Below are 21,985 nucleotides of genomic sequence, written 5' to 3' on the forward strand. Positions count from 1 at the left end.
TGAAGTAATTAGCCTCCAACTAATAAAAAAAAATAAAAGTAAAAAAAAATTAAAAAGCAAAAAAAAAAAAGAATAAAGGAATAGCAGTCTATTCATAGTAGTAGTTTTAGTAGCCATTAAATAAGAATATTTAATAATCTCATGTCTGTGTCTTTAACAAAATCATCTATAACATTTTTCTAGATTTCATATATAAGTATTAGTAATATACAATATTTATTTTTCTCTTTCTGACTTACTTCACTCTGTATGATAGTCTCTAGGTCCGTCCACGTCCCTGCAGATGATCCAGTTTTGTTCTTTTTCATGACTGGGTAATATTCCATTGTATATACATATCAAGGGGGAAAGGGGAAGGTAGGATGAATTGGGAGGTTGAGAATGATATATTTACACTATTTATACCATGTATAAGATAGATAACTAATAAGAACCTACTCTATAGCTCAAGGAACTCTACTTAATCCTTTCTGGTGACCTACATGGGAAGGAAACCCCAAATAGAGAAGATACATGTATATGCATAGCTGATTCACTTTTTGTTTACAGTAGAAACGAATACAGCATTGTAAAGGAGCTATACTCCAATAAAAATTCATTCAAAAAGAGAATATTGAATGAGACTGATTAAAGAAGAGGGAGAGAGCTAAAACTGCTTTAAGTCTCCTAACTGAAGGGCAGCCATCCTGTCGACTGTTCCTGGATAATGACGCACAACTCTAGTGAAAAAGATGGAACCTACCGGTGCTGAAAAGGTCGGGAATTTCCACTGCCCAGTCCAGGGAGGAGAAGGCCAGCAGCCCCACGGACCACATGGGACTTGGGAATGTAAGCACGCTGCCAGCTGAATAAACTTGATTGATAGAAACATCCAGCCACCTAGTTTTGTAAGCGCTACTGCTTTGCTCTGTAGCCTTAAGAAGTTTAATCTACGTGGCAGGAAAGAACCTACAAGCAATGCCTTAGAAACAAGACCTTTGGGCTTACCACAGCAAATCTGTGGCCATGGTGTTGATTCAGAGATTCAATGCTTGGGATAAATCATTTCACCCATTGCACAAAAAGCCCAAGATTTGGAATGGGAAATATCGGAGGCCTAATATCAGCAAAAATATAAAACCATAGGAGAATGGTAACCAGCTCTCGTGAACTGGAAATGCGTTGCTGAGGAGTTATCGGGCTAAAGTACATATGTGGTTAATGAAAGATCAAGTTTGACTTAGATCTTTTTTTCTTAATTTTAAGTGTTTCTGGGATTGCGGTAATTGTCCTTTTTGCTTCTGTTAGAGATCAGTGAGAAGCAAGAGAAATGTTTGAAGCCAGTTATTTGCCAGCAGGAGATGCGCTGTATAATTAAGCTGCCGTTTTCACTGATAGGTTATTATCAGCAGGTAATAAGAAATGCACATCATTATAAATTGTCACACGGCATTTCATGCCACAGCAGATGAGGTATGTCTTCCACGGCAGCACCAAGCAATCATGTAGAGATTGGTGCCATTATGGCAGTTATAAATCACAACATACACTTTAATAGTTAAACAATTATCTGTAGTGGCAGTACTGGAAAATTGTTTAGTAATGATTGGCTGACTTTTATGATGAAGAATAATTTTGATATGGATCGTTTTCTATAAAACCTGAAGAAGGCAAAAGAAGAACACTCACTTGAAACATGTACTTAGGAGCTTTTTGGTTTGGAGCTCATTTATCTTTAACTGCAAATATTTGAAGGATCAGAAAGTCACCAAAATAGCTTTCCATATATAACTTTAGAGAGTTTAAAATTATTATGTATTTCATATTTTTATTCTAGGTAGATAGATACTACATAATAGGACTAAGGACACCCAAAATCAAGTCTATCTGATTTTCTCTTTGGAAAGACATGAGTTAGCAAGGGAATGTCTGGGCTTAAGGGATAAAAGGAAAACACTGCTTTGTTCTTGAAGGGCTAAAGCTAAAGTCTTCTCTTCCATCTTTCTGTTTCCTTTCTCTTGGTATTATTGCTTTGTTATTTTTCTTACTTCTGTCTCTTCCCTCCTCACAATTCTTATGTTATTCAAAAATGAGCTCAAGGCTACCCACTATAAAAACTTCATGTGGACTGACCCAACTTTCTTTTATTCTTTAATTCTGTTGTCTTAGACTTTGCTCTACTCATGGAAAAGTTTAATAGACCTCTTTGTGAGAATTGTTTTTTTTTTTCCAGGAAGTATTATTATTTTTTTAATAAATTTATTCATTTTAATTGGAGTCTAATTACTTTACAATATTGTATTGGTTTGCCATACATTGACATGAATCCACCACGGGTGTCCATGTGTTCCCCATCCTGAACCCCCCTCCCAGCTCCCACCCCATCCCATCCCTCTGGGTTATCCCAGGGCACCCGCCTCGAGCACCCTGTCTCATGCATGGAACCTGGACTGGCGATCCGTTTCTTTGTGGGAATTTTAAAATCATATCAAGGGGTTTATGTGTTTCTAACTAGACCATTGCAGGCCAAAGTATCAAAATGTTTATTCACAAAATTTGGCCCAGTGAAGAGCTTGCCCCAGAATGTAAATGCACCATACCACTAACATGTATTTAGTTCATCTGACTTTTTTTTCTCTAACAAGACTTTTCTGAAGAAAGATTTAGTGCATGCTTGCTTCATTATAAACTGGTATTTGAATAGCATTGACCTAGACTGTTAGAATGTTAAAGGCCACTTTGTTACTTTCCAGTCCTGTGGGAGGGGTGGAAGAGCCTGTTTGGGAGGGACAAGATGACTGGCTCATGGTGAGGTGTAATATTCACAGTAGTGATAGTCACTGAGAGGTAACATTTTACCTGTTCACTGTGTCCTGTGAAATCTGCATGAAAGAGCTTGTTTGAGCCTCACAATAACCCAATGAGGTAAGTTTTCTCATTTTCCCTATTCTCCAAATGAGGAAACTGAGGCTCTAAGAGACCAACTTTCCCTAAACCGTACTTCTAGTAAGTGCCTAAGTTGGAATCCAACCCATTTATGTCTGAAATCAGTTTCTGTACTATACCTAGAATAGTGCTATCCAGAAGTTTTTGCAGTGATGAAAATGTTCTCTGTCTGCTGTGTCCAATATGGTACTCACTAACCATGTGTGACTTTTGAGCACTTGAAATGTGGCTGGCTCAACTAGGGATGTGAATTTCTAGTGGCATTTCATTTTAATTAATTTACATTTATATTTAAATAGCCACATGCGGCTAGTGGCCATTGTATTTGACAGCGCCACTTCAGATGCTTTTAAGTGTTGCTGACTATAGACTTATAAGGGGAAAACTAAACCAGGAAAATACATTAAGAGAATGTGCTTGTCTTTCTCCATTTTTAGAATTTCCCTAGACCTCAAATTTAAAAAAAAATTTTTTTTCAGGAAGGACTGCTTTAAATCTATCGCTATATAGAGGCAGTAGGATTCAATTAAAAAGCAGACAAATGATCTACCATCTCCTCTGGTTCAGACACTCCACTGGGCTTTGGGAATTATGAATAAATGAATAAAATATGATTCCTGTCTTCAAGGAGCTCACAGTACAAGTAACTTTGTAGAGGATGTTATACATTTTCCAGAGTTTCTTCATATATGATTAGACAAAGTGTTTAAATATTTGCTATCTAATATTTTGCAGTGTTTTGCTTTTAATTTTTAATAGTTTAATTGTTTGAAGAGGTCATCTATTTCCATAGTTTAAAATTAAAATGTCAAAGTGCTTTTAATTTTCTTCTATAGAAACAACTAGTGCTATCATTTTCTAATGTATGCCTTTACAAATATTTTATGCATGCAGGAGAAAATGTACACATATATTTAATCCTTCCCTTTTTTTAGAACAAGTACACACAGTCACCTAACCTTGCTGTTTGGACTAAAAATATATACTTTGGATACTTTTTCATTCTAGGACTTAAAGAATTTCTTATTTCTTTCTATGGATTCATAATATTTCATGAAATGTCATAATTTATATCAACATTCCTCTGTTGTTTTCTTTATCATTCCCCCATTGTTATTTACATTCTTTTGCCATTACAGGAGGGATTGACATGAGGAACTTTACCAATTATATTCTCATGTGAGCTAGAGTGAACTGCATTCATGTTTACCAGAGCATATTCCATAGAGTATGGATCTCAGAAGATGTTCAATATAAGAAGAGGGTTCTGTGGTTAAATAACTTCTGGATATTCATTGACGATTCACTGTGCACATTGTCAAATTAAAGGAGATCTCCCCCACCCCAATCTATGTAGGGTTGATCCAAGTGTTTCTCAGCCATGCGTTTTCTCAGCTAAGAGAATATAATCTTTTTGTAGACTGGCTTCCCTGGGAAGCAGACTCTGAAACAGAATTGTACATGCAGGAGTTTCACGGGGTGTGTCCTCAGGAACACCTGATGGAAATGAGGGGGATGGAAGTAAGTGGGTAGAAGGACAAGTTGAACTGCAGTGCAGTTGGAACAAAGACCTCAGCCAGTCAATCCCAAAAGGAGTTCTCTGAAGCTCGATGGCCCTTTAGGAGTGCTCCAACTCCAGGAAAGGAGGCCAGGTCTCCAGGGAGGGGACCACTGAGGGCATCGCTGCAGAGACTCAGCTCTGAGCTCTCAGCTAGGGAGTGCCTCCATGTTCACTACAGTTCTGCCGAGCATCTTTGCACCTTTTATGGAAAGGCATAACAATCCTTAGATGGCTTTGCTGGTCAGAGGAAGGCATTTCCTTTGGGAACCATTTATCCTCTTTGAAATACGGGTGCCTAGATGGAAGTTGCTTGGAGTATCAAACACTCTTTGATTCTATTCCATTTCAGTGTGTACAAATTGAAGTCCAAAGTAAGAGACAAAAAATTTTCCCAAACATTCATTTGGCCCCAGAGAAGCCAGTGATCTGGATCGGTCAGCCTTAACTGCTGTGTGAAGATGGAGGACATGCATAGTTATGGCATTTTCAAGAGTGTGTTGCATTAGTTGAGGCAGGTTGTTGGGGCAAATGGCAGCAGAGCTGAGTTGAATTTGATTTTAAATATTTTTATTACCCCTTCTTAGGTATTTCCTGCAGAAGCTTGCCTCCTATTTTCTAGAAACATTAGCCCTTGTTGCTAATAATTGAAAGATTAGGCAACAGAGGACATGAAAGGCAGGGATCTATCTAGCTTTAAATCAGAGGTGTAGGTGCTCTTATTCATCCTCTCTTTTGAAACTTAAAAGGGTAAACGTACATGTGTGTGAAGTTGCTTCAGTTGTGTCCAACTCTTTGCAACCCTGTGGACTGTAGCCCACCAGGCTTCTCCATCCATGGGATTCTCCCGGCAAGAATACTGGAGTGGGTTGCCATTTACTTCTCTAGGGGAATCTTCCTGGCCCAGGGATCAAGCCCACGTCTCTTATGTCTCTTGCATTGGTAGGTGGGTCCTTTACCACTACTGCTACCTGGGAAGCCCAGGGGGTAGCCAAAAAGTCATAGCAACTCTCAGGATCCTTCCTTTTGAGAATCAGATGGGTCTGAGTGCTCATCCTGTGCCTTTCAGCATATTTGCTGATTTCATTCTCATGCATCCTGTGGAATTCTCAGTTGTGTGCCTATCCAGGAAGCTTATTTCTTGGTTGCAGAGGGAAAATGCCCAAGGAAGAGATCTCTCTTAGGTGCTCCTGATCAAGTTGATGAATGTTTGTAGAGTGGATGGGAAAATATCCAAGAAAAACCTCAAAGAATAAGTTCTTCTGAGATAATAGAGATCAGTTCATTTCAGTTCAGTCGCTCAGTCGTGTCCGACTCTTTGTGACCCCATGGACTACAACATGCCAGGCTTCCCTGTCCATTGCCAACTCCCGGAGTTTATTCAAACTGATGTCCATTGAGTTGGTGATGCCATCCAACCATCTCATTCTCTGTCGTCCCCTTCTTCACCTGCCCTCAATCTTTCCCAGCATCAGGGTCTTTTCCAATGAGTCAGTTCTTCGCATCAGGTGGCCAAAGTATTGGAGTTTCAGCTTCAACATCAGTCCTTCCAATGAACACCCAGGACTGCTCTCCTTTAGGATGGACTGGTTGGATCTCCTTGCAGTCCAAGGGACTCTCAAGAATCTTCTCCAACACCGCAGTTCAAAAACACCAATTCTTCAGCACTCAGCTTTCTTTATAGTCCAACTCTCACAGCCATACATGACTACTGGAAAAACCATAGCCTTGACTAGACGGACCTTTGTTGGCAAAGTAATGTCTCTGCTTTTTAATATGCTATCTAGGTTGGTCATAACTTTCCTTCCAAGGAGTAAGCATCTTTTAATTTCATGGCTGCAGTCACCATCTGCAGTGATTTTGGAGCCCCCCAAAATAAAGTCTATCACTGTTTCTACTGTCTCCCCATCTATGGCAATATGAAGTGATGGGACTGGATGCCATGATCTTAGTTTTCTGAATGTTGAGCTTTAAGCCAACTTTTTCACTCTCCTCTTTCACTTTCATCAAGAGGCTCTTTAGTTCTTCTTCACTTTCTGCCATAAAGGTGGTGTCATCTGCATATCTGAGGTTATTGATATTTCTTCTGGCAGTCTTGATTCCAGCTTGTGCTTCATCCATATCATGATGTACTCTGCATATAAGTGAAATAAGCAGGGTGACAATATACAGCTTTCACGTACTCCTTTTCCTATTTGGAACCAGTCTGTTGTTCCATGTCCAGTTCTAACTGTTGCTTCCTGACCTGCATACAGATAATAGAAGTAGGAAGATAAACCAGGACTAAGGAGTTGGCTGTTGTATGAGCATGATGCAGAGGAGAAAGCAAAAATAAGAGAGAGAGAGAAAGGTTTGGTTAATGACTGTGTCTTAAGATCAACTTTTAAGTTGAATAAACATTTTTCTCAAAAATCTTTTTTTCTTTCAACAAAAATCTTCATAAGGATTCTTGTTATTCTTATTGTTATATAATAGTAAAGGATTAGGTGAAAGATTGTTAAAAAGGGAATTTGAACAGGAATAAACTATAAAAGTCACTTCTAGAGAGTGGGAGAAATGATAGAATAGGAATTTGCCTTAAAGTGATCCAAAATGAGTTACTGTTTTTTGAACAGTCATTGCCTCTTCCTTTTTCCTTCATAACGCATGGTATCAAAGACCTAGGTATGCTGACTCTTCAGTGTTTCAGGTACAACTTCTTTCATAATCCATTTGTAATTATCCATTCACAAAATTGTCAGATCAGGTAGCATCTTGGTCACTTCTGATTATTGAATTGTCTAGTCCATTTAAAATTCCAGTCTCATCTCCAGCTCTTCACTCAGCTCAAGTTAAACCTGTGGGCCCAGTCGAGAGAAGAGGGTGTGGTTCACATCTTCATGCTTTCTTACCTCCTTCTGGTTTTAAGCGTTGGAAGTTGAGGGCCTAGAGGGTGGTGAAGGTCAGACATACCAGATGGCTCCTGACTTAACTAGGCTATTCTCTGTTAGCTGTTGCTTCCCTTCCTGGCTAACAGGAACAGGTTATTGATGTGTTCTGTGTGGGAGGTTCCAGAATTGGGCTTTCCCTGCCCTTTCAGATCCCTCCCCTGGGGGTACAGCACAAGATCAAGATGCCAACTGATTGAGTTCTCTGGGGGAGGCCTCCCTTCCTGGCTTGCAGATGGCTGCCTTCTTGCTGTGTCCTCCTGAGGTGTAAAGAGAGGAAGGAAACAAGTGCTCTAATACCCCTTCTCATAACTCCACATTAATCCCATCATGAGGGTCCCACCCTTATAACCTCGTTTAACCCTAGTCACCTTCCAAACCCCATCTTCAAATACCATTACAATGGGGGCTAGGGCCTCAACACAAGAATTCGGTTTATAATTATAATTATAAACAACTCAGTTTATAACACAGTGTCTCTTGTGTACAGTCCCATAGTACTTCCTGTCATGTTGCTGACTGGTGATTCCAATCATTGCCTCTCACTTCCCATGCTAGTATTTTAGTCTTCTGTATATGGACCAGTCATGGGGTCTTGGGGTGGAGTTGATGGTTTTGAGGTAGGAGAAGTAGAGTAAGGGTTTGCCTGCCTCTGAATTCTCCCTAGAGTAGGTGTCTAGACATAGCTACAAAACTCTCCTTAGAGTGTAGGGCAGCTTAATGCTTCTTTATCCCCCAGTATTTGGTTCTTATCACTAGTTCTAGGGCAAGAGTAAAAAAATCCTTCTTTTAAATAATGTATGATTATTTTTTCCCCAAATAAAGCAGCTATATTCAACATGGATGTGAGTTAAATTATGAGGAAGACTGAAGATTTTAGGGACAATTAATTTTAAAAAGTTCCTATTGTCTTCTGAAGCCCTCTCCATATGAGTCTTCCTGTCTTTTCCAGCATCATCAGATGCAGAAGTAATTATAAATTCAAAGAAGGGAAGATTATTCAGTACATAATTTTTAATCTCTTTATCCTGCCTTTGACTCCTACAGAATCCATTCCTACATATGGTCACGTGGCTCTTCAAAATAGTGTCTCATCATGTGCCATGTTGGTGATGTCACAGGAAGCCAAGAAGTCAATGTTAGCAGATAGACAGCATATAGGAAGTCATGTAAGTAAAGTTTTAAGAATTACATCATACAGTACAGACCCATTATGTAATAATGTAATTAACAATAATGATGATGTGGCAAACTAAGAGATATTATATATGTGCCTGAGATTTTTAAGAAGTGAGCATCTTAGTAAAAACTAAAATGCCATTTGCCGTAGAAGGTTGAAAGCTTTTTCTGAGGACAGAAAACATTATAACAGGACAAACAACATAACAGAGGTAGGCAAATTTTCTTCTGAAAAAAGCCAGACAGTCAATATTTTAGGCTTTTCCAGCCAAATGATGTCCACTGCAACTACTCAACTCTACCCCTATATACTGAAAGTATTGGGGAAGTATAGACATAGATGGGCATGGCTTTATCCTAACAAAACTTTATTAACCAAAACAAATGGCAAGTGAAATTTGGCCTGTGGGTCAGTTTGCCAACCCTTGGCATATTAGTTGAAGAAATTGTGCCTCTCACTTTTTGCTGTTATTAAGTCAAGTTTAAAGAAACTAGTGTACTTAGAATTAGATAATAAAGGTAATGCAGCGATCCAATCTCTGAATGATTTTACAAAGGTAAGGAGATCAGAGAATAATATAGATAGAGGTCTAGAATGACCATTTGAAACTTTTGAAAAGTAAGAGCAATGTAAAATCAAGTAGTCTCAAGAACTAAACAAAATAAAGTCACAGAAATGGAAATCCAAGGAAATAGCTTCTTTTTGATAAAGTGAACACTTGTGTTTAATTTTACTTTCAGTTATAATATATAACTCTGTTAGAAAAATTCTAGTACCATGTGTTTAGATCAGAATATGCAGTAGAGTAAATACAGGGGTTTATGAAAAGTGAAACCCTTTACGAGAATCCTAAGAGGAAAAAAGTAATTCCTTTCTTATGCAATCATTTCTGGCCTACTAAGATAATAAAGTGAATATAAATTGAAAGAAAAAGAATGAAGAAAATGTCCTTTGTTTATAATTACCTACAAAGTAAGACATATCTTCTAACTCCATGTGTTTCTTTGAAACTGCTCTGTTTCATAGAATTTTTATTAAGAATTCCCTAAACTTGAGAAACAACTTACTGACAGTCTTAGAGATAAACATTTTATGTGTAGCTACCACTGAAGACTCAAAGAAGAAGTTGGAGAGCCCTTTGGATGTTGAGGAATAGAACCTAGGACATTTTTGTCACGGCAACATAGCTCTAAATTGTCACTGTTTATGAAAATGAATAAACATGTTATTAAAAAATTCCATTATGATCAATTCTGGGGCAAAAACCAGGGGAATTTTCATTAAATGAAATCATACTTGAAATATGCAAGAAATTAAGCAGGAATGTCCCCTCAGTTGATTTGAAGTCATAACAAAAGTACTTTCTGTTTATTGGAATTTTTTATTCCTAGTTTTTGAGCAGGTGGTTTCTTGAGTTTAGGGATTCTTAATAAAAATGCAGAGCAGCTTCCTTTGGGGTCCTTAAAAACAACCCTTTTGATGGTTTGTGGAGGCCTGCAATAGCTGTTCTTATCTGTGGGAGAGCGTCTCAAGATTTTTGTTTTATTGTTATCTTTCTGATTATTAAAATAACGTGCTCACTATCATAAGAGTGAAGAGTACAGAAAAGTATAAAGTGAGAAAAGCATTAGCAGTAATGCAATAACTAAGAGGCAGATTATTACATGATTCTTTCCAGGGCTATTTTTCTCTACATGGTTGATATAAAAAATATTGAAAATTTGCCTTGTACTTTTGTCTAACAGCAAACTGTGACATTTCCTTGTGATATTACATAAGTTGTTCTTACTTTTCATGTGTATATAATACTTCAATTTAAATGTATCATAACCTATTATAATGTCATTAATTTAATGTTATTAAAAGAAAACTTCAGTAAGTATATTTTTTAATAAATCTCTGACCAGATTTTTGAAATTTTTATTAGGAAAATTTTCTAGGAGAATTCAAATGTTTAAAGTTATAAATGGTATGCAAGACATATTCCAGAAAATATGTACAGATTTACATCTTCATCATCCCATTGTGAGTCTTGGTGACGCTACATTTTCCTCAATGTTGACATTTAACAATTTTTTTTTTTTGACATTTAACAATTTTAAAGCAATCTTTCCTGGTTCCGTGATGAGCAGTGGATTGGACCAAATGTAATTCTCACCTTGGAAATTAATAGAATGGGTCTGGGGAAAGACTCACAAACTAAGTCTAAAGCAAAACTCAGAGATAGTGAAAAAGCTGTAAAATCTGAAGTGAAAAGCTGTAAAATCCAAGCCCGTGGGCTGTAGACTAAGGCACCTGAGGCTGGTGGTATTTGCACAGGAAGTTCTATTGCGGGCTGAGAGAAATGGAATATTGGGGGGGCCCTGTGATGACCTTTGTCAGCAATCACCAACGGGAAGGAAAGAGCCCCGTTCTGCATGGGGACTGAGCTTGAGCAGGGAGTCGTTGCCAGGAGAAACGGAGAAAGGTTCTTTGTCCCCATAAGTGGCAGATCTCAGAAAGCACATTTTTCAAAAAGGAGGGAAATGCATTGGTACGAAGTGGCTGTGTCCTTTGGGGACAGGTGGGGTCGGGTACCAGATCGTATCCTGGATTTCCTGCGTGGGGTTTCCTCCTGATGAAAATGTGGGCAAATTCACAGGCTGGCTGGCTAATCTTTGCCCAGCGGGATGTAGGAGCTATTAACACGTTCTTGCAAATCTTGCCCCTTCCTCTGCCTGGGGTTGACTGCAGAGGTGCCGTTTCTGTAGCTCTGTGCCCTTAAGAATGGCCAGCCCGCCTGGGCACTCCCTTCTCGGGGCTTCCTGTCCTGCCCCTTTCCCATGTTTAGCTTCTCTTGCCTTCTTGGAAGTGCAGTATTTACTAGAATCCTTTTTCTGTGCCTAATGATGATGTCACATCTTTTTTATTTGCTTGAATTCTGTTGGAATTTCTTTGGATTCGTGAGTTCTAAGAAGTCTGTTGTTTATTTTTCACACAATTGAGAATTGAGAAAATAAACTAAGAGTTTATTATTGATTTCACAGCCAGAATTCTGCCAGATAATAAACATTGAATAATTTTGGTTCCTTAAATGTAATGACTTGCTTTGTGGTCCAGCACATGGTCACCTTTGGCAAATATTCCAGAAGTAGAAGAGTGAATTTTTCCACTTTGAGGTGCAACGCATCATACATGTCAGGTAGATCAAGTTTGTTTTTTTTTTCAGGCCTACTCTATTGTTGATGAATTTTCTTTCTCTGTTGTTCTCTTAGCTTTGGAGAGAGATATTTTAAAGTCACCCAGATGATGGTGAATTTGCCTTTTTCTCTTTTCTCTGGTTCTACTAGCTTTGCTTTATAAACTTTAAAGCTCTAATTTTTAGGAGGCTGCATTTTTTATCATGATATACCCCTGGTGGATGGACCTTTTACTGGGTATGAAGTGCCCGCCTATCTTTCTAGTAAGTGACTGGCCTTCAAGTCTGCTTTATCCAAAATTAGTAGAGCTGCCCAGCTTATATTTTTTCAGTGTTTGCATGATACATATTTTCCCCTCTATTTCACCCTGACATTGTCCTTATACTACAGGTGTGTGTCCTGTAACAAGAGGTAGCTGTGTCTTACATTTTTGTTTTTAACTTAATCTGGCAATCCTAGTCTTTTACATAGAGTATTTAGTCCATTTTCATTTAATAGAATTACTGATATAGTTGGAATCGTATCTACCAGCCTACTGTTTGTTTCCACTTGACTCATCTCTTTATGTAGTTTTATCCTTCCTTTCTTGACTTTATATGGATTAATGGATTTTTAATGGATTCCTCTACTAATTTATTAATTAATATTATTTCACTCTTTATTTTTCCCTTAAATATTAAATGTATCTTTTAAAATTGTAGCTTAAGATATTAATTGTTACCTAGATATTACAGTATGCATCATTTGTATATTACACCCTATCTAATGATTTTTTAAAAGAAGAGAGTACTTCAGTGTGATTTAAACCCTTCCAGAGGAATATAAACTCAGCTTGTTTTAATGAAGGGAGATTATCGTTGACACCTAAACATGCTCAAAATTTCACAAGAAGGAAACTGTTTTCAATTTTATTTATGAATATCAATGAAAAACTCTTCAGAAAATTATTTGCAGCTCATCAAAGGAATTATGTATTCTTGATGAAGTAAATTTCATTCTAGGGATGAAAGATTATGAAGCCTATTTAAATATTTGTCATAATAGTTGATCTAAGGGAAAAATCATATGTTAATTTCTACTCATTTGATAAAATTTAGCAAGCATTCTGGATGTTTTAAAAAAGAGAGACACCTCATTAAAGAAAGAGTCAAACATTTTATAACCATGACAAAACAATAAACTGTATGTTCACACATACACATACACAGACTCAGTCCAGTGACATTGTCAATAATGGCTAAATGCTAGAGTTACTTCTGTTACTTCTACTCAAAAACAAGCAAGATAATTGTGTTTACCTCTCACCCCTGTTAGTGATGTACCAGAGATATTAGTTAACAAAACCAAAAAAGGCAAAGGAATTTGAGGTATGAAATTTAGAAAAGTGTAAGTAAAGCTGTTATGTGTAAATGACTTATTACTTAAAAAGAAAAATATAATCTAGCTGAACATTTTCTATTGCTCAATTCCAGCAACTAAAACAGAGAGAGAGAAAAGGTAACTCTGACTCATTAAAAGAAATCATTTGGTTGGCAAAAAGCAAGCCAAAACAAAAGAAAAACTCTGGAGAAATTCTAAAGGAGACTGGTAAGCTGGGAAAAATATTTGCCTCTCAAATGACCAGGAGTTTTCTCTGTAAATATGTTTTAGGAATTGTGGGAGTGTTAAGAATTACAAAGCAATAAAACAGTGTGTGTAAGTCACTAAGTTGTGGCCAACTCTTTGCGACCCCATGGACTGTAGCCCGCCAGGCTCCTCGGTCCATGGGATTCTCCAGGCAAGAGTACTGGAGTGGTTGCCCTGCCCTCCTCCAGGGGATCCTCCTGACCCAGGGATCAAACCCAGGTCTCCATCGCAGGCAGATTCTTTACCAACTGAGCCGAGTAGGCAAAGATAAATGAACATTAAAAATACAAATAGTGGGCGGCCCTGGTGGCTCCATGGTAAAGAGTCCGCCTGCCAGTACAAGAGACACAGGTTCCATCCCTGGTTCAAGAAGACCCACATGCCACAGGACAGCTAAGCCCGTGTGCCACACACATTGAGCCTGTATTTTAAAGCCTACGTGCCGCAGCTACCGAGGCCCGGACACTAGAGGCTGAGCCCTGCAAGAAGAGAAGCCGCTGCAGTGAGAGGCCCGTCAACCAGCTAGAGTAGCCCCTGCCCTCCTCAGCTAGAGAAAAGCCCATTCAACGGCGAAAACCCATTACAGTCAAATAACTAATACAAATAGCATTTTGATTCATAGACAATATGTTCAACCTCATGTGAAGTGCTGCTTGTTATTTAATTTTATTTGAGGAATGTAGAAATGAAAGCACGTATTACTAAATTTGCTTGCATTTCATGAGGAAACTTTTAAGTATTTGCAAGGACTAAAAATGTTTGCCTAAATCAAGACAGCAAGGTGGAGGGGAAACAGGTGAACAGGGACAGGAATCAAGGTACAGTTTCTAAAATGAATATCTTTTCTTTTCTTTTTCTTTTGTTTTAAAGTATGTACATTACTTTTATAAAAAATATAACAAATGGTAATTTTTTAATTACATGAGTTTCAGCTGTACATTATAATTTGACATCTGTATACATAGCGATCACTTCCTAAAGTCAATAAAATGTAACTTTTTCCCCAAATTTAAAAAGTAAGAAATGCATTTGAGTCTAATTTGCTTTCTTGATTACTGTAGATATTGGATTCCATAAAATGTTCATTTGTTGTTTGTATTTTTACTGCAATGATCTTTGTTATTTATATTTAGAGATATTTTTGTTTTTCTTACCAAATTTTATAATCCTTTAAAAATATAAGAAACCACATTTTAGTCTTTTTTCTCACTTTTATTAGTGTTTACCCTATCATTTGGTTTATTGTAAGTTTGTTTTTACATTTATTATTGTAAGTTTATTATTACATTTATAAGTTAATGTAACTTATAGAAATATTAATTTTTATTTTGTCAACTCTATCAATTTTATTTTGTTGAATTTTTTAAAAATTGCTTTAAATCCTATCCCCAAATCAGGCTTTTATATATTTGCTTCACATCTATTAGGTCTGGTTCCTCTTTATTACTTTTCTACTTCAAAATTGTTCTCACTGTTTTCACTAGTAGATTTTTCCGAGAAGAATGTAAAGATTGTAATGTCAATTTCATTTCCTATGAAATAATTTGGAAAAATATCTCTGTATTGCATAGTGTTTCTATCCAGGAATAAAGTATACTTCTCAAATTATTTGTCTTTTTTGCTTTTTAGTTTAGCTTTATTTATTTTTATGTAGTTTAATATAGTCTTTATCATGTTTATTTTAATTGTACACTTTTGTCAATAATGTGAGTTATATAATTTCCTCTACATATTGCTAAAATATAGAATGATGAATATGAAAATTATGGTTATTCAGTTTTTATTTTCATTTGTTTTGCTCCAAACCATCTTAAAGAACTTGCCATTTCAGTCTTTGTGATATCTCAAGTACTGTATTTAGCTTTGTTGTATTAAATACTTGTTGAATTTATAAAAGTGATGATCTTATTTTTTTGAGTAGTTTTAACTAGAATTTCTTACTTTTTCTACTTTATTAATCAGAAATTCCAAAAAAAGTTCCAAAGTATAACCACCAGGGTATTTTATTCTTACTCCTGAATACAGTGGGGACGCACTGATTTGTTAGTAGGTTAGAAGTCGGTATTAATTTAAAGAAGACTTGATTATGTTAAGAAGTAACTATTCTATTCCTCTTATTAAGAATTAATTTTTTTAAGAGAATGGATGCTGAATTTTGTGAAATGCATTGTGGGACACTATTAGAATTTGAAGCCCAGCTCAAGCGCTTAGGAGCACTGTATCCAACACAGGCTAGCTACTGCTGCTGTCAGCTTTGTCGTTTGTAAAATGAACACAGCAGGTGTTGTATGGTTTAATTCATACCCTGTTTTTTTCAGAACACCACTCTTAGTCACTCACCTTCAAAAAGCAGTGTCCTTGCTTCTTATAGTCAGCAAGATTAAGAAATAAGTTTGTCTTCTGCTTTTCAAGGCTCTGTGTACTCAGGAAGGAAGGGTGGAGTTGAGTTAGATACTGATTTTTGAGATGTTTAAGTTCTCGTGAGTAGGTGATAAGGTGGAGCGTGTTTATTTTTGTCTTGGTTTCCTAATGTGCATAATATTCGAAAGCTGACAAAATACTGGTTAGTCCTCTGCCCACAGATCTGCAGGGCTAGTCACAGTGTATATAAGCATGAACCTCACTGCCAGTCTATCACTAGTAGATACCGATACTATCTATCAGTAAATTACTTAGTCATCTTCTGCATGTGTGCTCAGTCCTACCTGACTCTTTACTACCCCAGGGACTGTAGCCCGCCAGGCTCTTCTGTCCACGGGTTTCTCCAGACAAGAATACTGGAGTGGGTTGCAATCCCCTCCTCCAGGGGATCTTCCTAACCCAGGGATGGAACTTGCATCTCTTGTGTCTCCTGTATTGGCAGGCGGGTTCTTTACCACTAACTAGTGTCACCTGGGAAGCCCTGTTTATCTTCTATCTTATCTTAATTCTAATTTTCTTATACAGGTGATTATTTCAATACTCTGTGGAAGTCTCATCTGAAATCTCAGCAATTTTTATGAGGCAGTGGAGATTTGTCTACTGTCAGTAGTAGTAAACTTAAGTTACAGAACTATAATTTGTGCATGAAAATGTCCAGAAAGGAGGTACACCTTTTATTAATACATATTGTATAATTGTGGTGAAAACACTTTGCGGTTTTATTAAAGCTTGTTAAATTATTGATTTTGTGATAGAGATAATGCTTAGTACTACATATGCCAGGAAATATAAGCACATCCTTATCAAGAAGTATTTTCTGTGGAATGAAGGATCCTTTTTTAAATTAATTTAATTAATTTTAATTAATTTAATTAATGATTTTTTAAATTTAAAGCATTTTTAAAAATTTGTTTGTTTGTTCATTTACTTTCGGCTACCCTGGGTCTTGGTTACTGCCCACAGGCTCTCTCTAGCTGCAGCGAGCAGGCGCTTCTCTCTAGTGTGGCTTCTCTTGCTGTGGAGCACCAGCCCTAGCGTGCTGGCTCGGTAGTTCTGGTTCAGGGGCTTAGTTGCTCTCTAGCATGTGGGATCTTCCTGGTCCAGCAATTGAACCCATGTCCCCTGATCTGACCAGTGGGTTGTTTACCACTCGACACCAGGAAAGTCCAATGGAGAACCTTTTGCAAGATAGATCCTGCAGATCCTCTGAGCCTCAGTCTACCTATTCAGACCATGCTTTTAAACTCTCTCTGCTTTAATTGGCTTATCTTCCTTCATGTCACCTCGCCACTGCCTCTCGCATACAAGTATGGCTCTCTCCTTAGCCATCCTCACCATCTTGTGTGGGTTTTGGCAGAAACTTCTGGATCCCTTCCAGTGAGGAGGTTTGGGTGTGTTGATTCAGTCCTTCTCTCTGCCTAGTTAATCCTCACCTTTATTTTTCTATCACATTTGGCTGCCTGTTTAGTGAGGGTACCCTTTTTGTTGATATCCATCAGGAATTCCAAAGCATAAGCCAGGACTAAGCCTTACCACCAAATGTACTCTCAACCCACTCCACCAAGGGTACTGATCCCTCAGTGGAGAGTTTATCTTACATCTGTCGTCTCCTACGTGTTTTAGCTTTCTCTCCCTCCTGGCTGAAGCATTCACTTGGATCACATCTTTCTGATCTTGAGAATTTTCTACCTGCCTCTTTCTACTTCTACTGTAAAAGGAACTCCATTTAGACAAACTTTCATTTTCAAGGAGCCTCAGGAAAGCCAAGTGGTAGGAATTTTCCAAACAGGATTTGACATTAGTTTAATTCTGAGGGGCATGGTGCAAGAAATTAAGCCAGCCTTCCTGCTTTCCTGCCCTGGTGCTGACAGTTGCTAGCTGCGTAACTTTGGACCAGGAATCCCTGTTCCTCAGATTTCTTATCTTTAGAATGATGATAATAACAATCCTTTCCTTACAAAGTTGTTGTAACAAAAAAATTGGTTTATACTATGTAAATGTAATAGCTTAGAACAGTAACTAAGTAGTCAGTACTTGATATTTGTTAGTAATTATTCTTTTATTATGATTTTAAATAATAGTTTAAAAATCCTTCTTTTTATATATTTGAAGATGGTGAGCATAAGTAGAATAGAAGGTAGGTAAGTAAATTCTTATTTGTGCGTGCTGAGTTGCTCAGTCTTGTCCGACTCTTTGTGACCCATTGTACTGTAGCCCACCAGGCTCCTCTGTCCATGGGATTTTTCAGACAAGAATACTGGAGTGGGTTGCCATTTCCTCCTCCAGGGGATCTTTTCAACCAATGATTGAACCTCGTCTTCTGTGTCTCCTGCATTACTGGCATATTCTTTACCACTGAACCATAAGACAAGTCCAAAATACACAGATGGAGGAGGCGGGGGTTGAACCTGGGGCCTTGTACATGCAAAGTATGCAATATACCACTGAGCTACACCCCCTGCAACTTCTTATTGGCCACCATTTAATTGGAAAATAAAGTTGGAAATGCAGGTGTCTCATTATGTAGGACTTTGAAAATGCCATATAATTTATTTATTATTTTTAAAGAAACTTTTCTGTTTATTAAAGAAAATCTAAATCATTCAGACTTCTTTGTAAACTCCTCCTGTGGCTGTACCTCTGTCCTATAAGATCTCAACTCCTAAATAGGTTACTTTTACCTGGGGTTTATTTTCCTCTTTTTTTTTAGCTTTTTATTTTATATTGGTGTATAGCCAGTTAACAATGTTGTGATAGTTTCAAGTGAACAATAAAGGGACTCAGCCATACATATACATGTATCCATTCTTCCCACAAACCCTCCTCCCATCCAGGCTGCCACAGAACATTGAGCAGAGATCCATGTGCTATACAATAATAGGTCCTTTGTTGGTTATCTATTTTAAATATAGCAGTGTGTACATGACCATCCCAAGCTCCCTACCTATCCCTGCCCCTCAGCAACCATAAACTCGAACAATGCTGTATAATTTACACATACAATAGTAAGCAATGGAAAACTTGTTACAGTTTAAGTGATTTATGATGATAATAAAGTTGTTGTTTTAAATTAACCCATTAGAGAGGCACAGACAGTAGAATTAAAGAGTGAAACAGATTATAGTTATGGGAATTCAGCCTTAAGGTGATGCAAGTTTAGACTAAGTTGTTGAAAATAGCAGTGGTGATACACAAAAGCATAGAAATGGTTATCAGGCTCAGAGAGAGGCTCTGGCAATAGGTGTTTCTGAGCCAGGGGTCATGGTTTAAGCAAGTTGAATGAAAAGTTAGCAGAGGGTGTTGTCTCGGCAGAAAAACTTTGCTTTTAGATTAATGAAGTTTGAGAAAGTGATAGCCTATTTGGATGGAAATACCATTGACCATCAAACTTCTTTGTGTAAAGGTTCAAGTAGCAAATATTTTAATTGTTGTGGGACAACCATTGTCTATGTAACATAGTCTTCTTTTTTAAATTTCTTCTTTTACTAATTTTAAAATGTAGAACAGAAGCTTCAACCTGATTTCCCCCATCAAGCCATATTTTGCAAACCCCTGCTATAATTTATTGTCAGAGAACAGAACGATGGCAGACATGTCCGGGCTAGAGATCTAGATTTCCTAATCTTTAGCACATATATGTTTTGAAAAGTCATTACTGAAGTGGGTTGCCCTGCCCTCCTCAAGGAGATCTTCCCAACCCAGAGATCAGACCCACATCTCTTACATCTCCTGCATTGGCACACTGGTTCTTTACCCCTATTGCCACCTGGGAAACCCAAAATTAATATAGACTTTAAAAAAAAATTGGTTAGAATTTAACATAATAGTTTCTGAAAATTCTAAAGTTCATAATTCTAAGGAAATTAATGTAAAGTTTGGCTTACATTAACCATGAGAGCATCATGGTTAATGACAGAACAAAACAGCACATAATTGTAGCTAGCTGCATTTGGCATCAAGGATTGGGGATTATTTATGTTTTAGCTATGGGATTAAAAGGTGTTATAATCTTTTTAAATTGACCAAAATAAATGCATTATAAAAAGCATTTAATAAAACAACTTGAGTTCTTTAATTCTATCTAAATTAACCAAAATCAATGGCACAGTTTAAAGAAACCTCTTAAACTAGCTAAAATTAATGAGTCCATTTATTCCCTCAATTCAAGTAGATCACAAGAGAATAATTATATTTTCCTGACTGAATTTTATTGATCTTAAGTTTAACCAAGGCATTTTGCTTCTTACAACAGATTTCTAGAGAGATTCAATCTCATCCCATTAGGACCAAGACATTATTTTATTTGTTTTCTTTAACATGATACCTATTTCAGATAAACTTTTGAAGTTTACAAAGAGTATTGATTTCTTACAGATGCAGAATTCAGATTACAGAAAGTAGTTTTAGATAAATTCAATATTGTGTTTATTTTTAGGTACTAAGTTTTAAGAAAAATAATGATATATTAGGTTTTGCTTACAAGGAGACAATCAGGAATATAAGCTATCTATTACAAACTCAAGTGAAAAATAGCCAAAACACCTAGCAAAGAGACTTTGGATGGGCTGTGCATGGGGGTGGGTCCATGTATATCGATTTCTTAAAATATTTATGAGTAGAGGAAGTAACGGGTTGATCCGTCCATCCATTTATCCATGATTTATCCATCCACCCAACCATCCATCCAGCCAACCTTTAAAAAATTTCCTTCTTTATGTTTGTCATCTTGCATATGCTTGAGATTCAAAGATGAGTAAGACATCCCCCACCTAAAGAAGATCACAGACTAGTTAGGATATTCAGTTTTGTGGGCATAGTTTTAGCTAAGTTAACTAGTCAGCCTTTGTTTTCTCTTCTTTAAGTCTGGATAATAATAATAACTAGTTCATAAGGTTATGGTTAGGGGAAAAATTAGGTTGTGATAAGTATTACAAAGTGCTGTAGAAAGTTAGATGATTTAACATTATAGGCTGAGATTTATTGACTAGAGATTACTAACTCATATTTTCTAAATCTTATCATTTAGAAATTTGTATATGGTGAATCAGTTATCTATTGTTAGGTAACAAATTATCCAAAATTTTTGGACTTAAAGCCACAGTGTTTTATTATTTCTTACAATTCTGCTTGTTGAGTGGTCAGTTTCCGTTAGTCTTGTCTGGACTTATTCAAGATTCCTCACTCACATGTCTGGGCCCTCGGGGCTAGCTGTGATCTGAGTTTTTGTCTCTATATGTTTATTTCATTTAGCAGTCTAGCTGGATTTTCTTTCATGACAGTGGAAGCATTCAAAGATGGCGAAAACAGAGAGGCATGGCTTCCTACAAACCTAACCCTGGAAATTCCTTTTTATCTTTGCCAGTCTTCTCAATCTCAGCAAGTTATAGAGATAGGGCCAGCCCAGATTAATGGGACAGAAAAGAGAGTCCATCCCTCTATGGAAGGAGAAGTGACATCACATTGCACAAAGGCACAGGGATGAAGGGGTTGTCGTGGCCATCTTTGCAATATGGTGAGTTTTCATTTCACCTTTGATAAAATCTTTCTGTATACAGAGACTGACAGTTGTATTTTTTTATTTTGGTAATCATTACTAGTAAATAATTATGTGAAATAAGATAAAGGAAATATTGCAGCTTCTTCTGACTTATGCATTCATTATGAGTAAAGACTCTATCTGTATATGAGTAGAATCTGCTAATTTGAATTTTACATCCCATTAGTTGATCTTCAGTGGTTTACCAATAGAAAGAAATCCTACCTCTTACTAGCTGTCATTTTTATTACTTTGTAACAAAAAGATAAATATATTTTAATTCAATTTCCCTTTTATTTCAGTGTATAACCAAGGCTTAGAGATAATAGAGTGGAGATGGGGAGCAATTTTGTTTTATTTTTTAATCTAGTAGTTTTAATGGCTTCCCCAATGACTCAGTGGGTAAAAGAATCTTCCTGCAATGAAGGAGACTGGGTTTGACCCCTGGGTTGGGCAGATAACCTGGAGATGGGAATGGTAACCCACTCCTGTATTCTTGCCTGAAAAATCCTGTTGGACTGAGAAATCTAGTGGGCTATAGCCTGAAGGGTCACAAAGAGTCAGCCGTGACTGAGCAACTGAGCAGAGCTGAGTAATTTTAATGTCATTTCTAGTTGTTTAATCTCCTTACTT

The 21,985-nt window shown here is 37.1% G+C and overlaps 1 protein-coding gene across 6 annotated transcripts in view; it reads left to right on the forward strand.

Moving 5' to 3' along the window:
• IL15 (interleukin 15) overlaps positions 1-21,985 on the forward strand; it is a 127,246-nt gene that overhangs the window by 54,587 nt on the left and 50,674 nt on the right. For 4 of the 6 annotated variants that reach the window (XM_065904415.1, XM_065904413.1, XM_065904412.1 and 1 more), the window contains one exon: positions 8,458-8,579. The exons of the other annotated variants lie outside the window; for them this stretch is intronic. The gene's annotated coding sequence lies outside the window, so the exon portion shown is untranslated. The remainder of the gene's footprint in view (positions 1-8,457; positions 8,580-21,985) is intronic. 6 annotated transcript variants of the gene reach the window in all.

The sequence above is a fragment of the Muntiacus reevesi genome, chromosome 13 (assembly GCF_963930625.1).
Source record: "Muntiacus reevesi chromosome 13, mMunRee1.1, whole genome shotgun sequence".
NCBI classification, from domain to species: domain Eukaryota; kingdom Metazoa; phylum Chordata; class Mammalia; order Artiodactyla; family Cervidae; genus Muntiacus; species Muntiacus reevesi.